We start from the raw sequence: 2,133 nt of genomic DNA, 5'->3' as shown, positions 1-2,133 counted from the left end.
CCTATAAGTAATATTTTAGAGTTGTGAATACCTAATTAAAATTATGAGTAGGCTTTAAATGAATGGCAAATATTATTCTGAATTTTTGTTTTATTTTCAATGGCACTTCATTTGTGAATGTTTTTTTTTTTTACTGATTTAATTTTTTTTTCTTTTGAAAACCCAAACGAAATTTAATATTTTTTTCTTTTCTTCTGAACTAGTTTCTTTAAGCATGTAAAATATAACATTAAAAGTTAATAAAATAGATTTTCATATAAAATTATTGAGTGAATTATATTAAACTTCCATTTTTAAATTAGATGTTTCTTGTAAATGACAGTTTCTTGCATTGGGTAGATTTACATAATCAGTTTTTTCTAGCCTGACAAGAGTTTACCATTCCTGGTATGTATTTGAATATAATTCCCATGTTTGAAGAAGCTACCACTAATTAATAATTTTTAAAACCGTTCTATGAAGGAAAGAATCCTTTTGTGCAAAATTCTTATTTATATTTGTATCTAAAACTATTGTTTGTATGCTTATTAATACATTTATTTGAGATTATTAATTTAGGTGAAGTGTATTTAAGTTGAAGTCTTATCAAAAATGTGATGTCTGTCTGCTGAAATTTCAGAAAAATGGAAAACTGTGACAACTATTTTATTAAATAAAGTTTTAAATTATCATATAACCAACAGTAATTTTGACTTCTTTCATTTATTATAGCTTCGTACTTAAAAAACTTTTATTGAAGTAAAAATTCATACCAAATGCAACTACAAGAAGTTGATTACAGTATATTTGTACAATAAATAAATAAAATTAGTAAAGATATTTGCAGTTTTTTCTAAATAATGCTTAAAATATTTCATTAAAAAAATCTGCTTGAGATATGTTTGAGTTATCACTTTAGAAATATGAAAACAGTGTGTAAATATCAATCTGCGATATCTACCAACTTAAAATTCAACACATTTAAATTTTATTAATTGAAGTTATACTTCCTATGCGACTTCCAACAAGGTTATGTTAAACGTTTAAAGATACATTTTTATTGGCCGGGAAATCACGTGATAGGATCCAGTTTTCGCTCATTCATTTCCATATTGTTTTGGTTCTCCCTAGCATAAAAATAATAAAAGTACTGTTTTTCTATGAATATTTTTTTAGTTCGTTTTGATACACACATAATTTAATAGGGTAGTATTTTTTATTTTCAAATTTAGTGGATAACAATTGTAAAAAATGAGTGAAAACAATCCCACGGACAATGCGACAGATTTAAGGTTATGTCAAGGTACGTCTCTTGTGAACATCAATTGATTGTTAGGTTTTCTCTCCTGAAATTACATTATGACGCATTCACATACATTATTAATACAAATACATTTTGTGGCGATGAGGCAACCACAAGCACTTCCACTGGTTCAAGAGGNAAAGTATTTTTTTGGCGTCAGCTCTACGTCAACTTTCTGCTGACGTCCAGATAAGGCGCTAGTTCTAAGAAACCAGGCCTTGAGCTAACAAATCAATATTTTGTTGGCGTCAGCGGGCCGTTGACGTCCCGCTGACGCTCAGATAAGGCGCTTGTCCTAAGGAACCAGACCTTGAGCAATTAACATCTAGAACACTTTTCAGAAGAACACAATATACTTATAAAAAAAAGGCATAACATACTCAGAAAATAAAGGTTTTACTTTTTTTTTTATGGTACATTTCAATCAAATTATTTTTTCTCTTGTAAAATAATGGATGTGGAAATTTTTAAAGTAACTTAGAAATAAATGAAATATTTGAAGTATTTTATTGTATGCATTTTTCTTTAATTTATTAAAAGCAATTAATTATGATGTTCTTAAATAAATTTAGAAAACATTTACAATTTCAGACCATCTGTATGTATACAGCTGATCCTTATACCCATTTGAGTGTAAAAGGGGTTCTTTAAATCTTGTTTTTAATTTATAATTTTAGAATTGTTTTCAAAAATAAAGTAAAAGCAGTATCTACATTTGCGGTCGCAGATTAATTTTCAAACAAAGAAGAAAATAAGCTTTTCGGAACCTGATGAATCATCATTGAGGAAAGCAGGATTAAATTTAAACCTGATATGTTCCAAACATTTGCCCTTCACATACTCCAGGTTTT

This window comes from Parasteatoda tepidariorum, chromosome 3, assembly GCF_043381705.1.
Source record: "Parasteatoda tepidariorum isolate YZ-2023 chromosome 3, CAS_Ptep_4.0, whole genome shotgun sequence".
NCBI classification, from domain to species: Eukaryota; Metazoa; Arthropoda; class Arachnida; order Araneae; family Theridiidae; genus Parasteatoda; species Parasteatoda tepidariorum.
The sequence above is the reverse complement of the archived record's forward strand: the minus strand, read 5'-3'. Positions refer to the sequence as shown.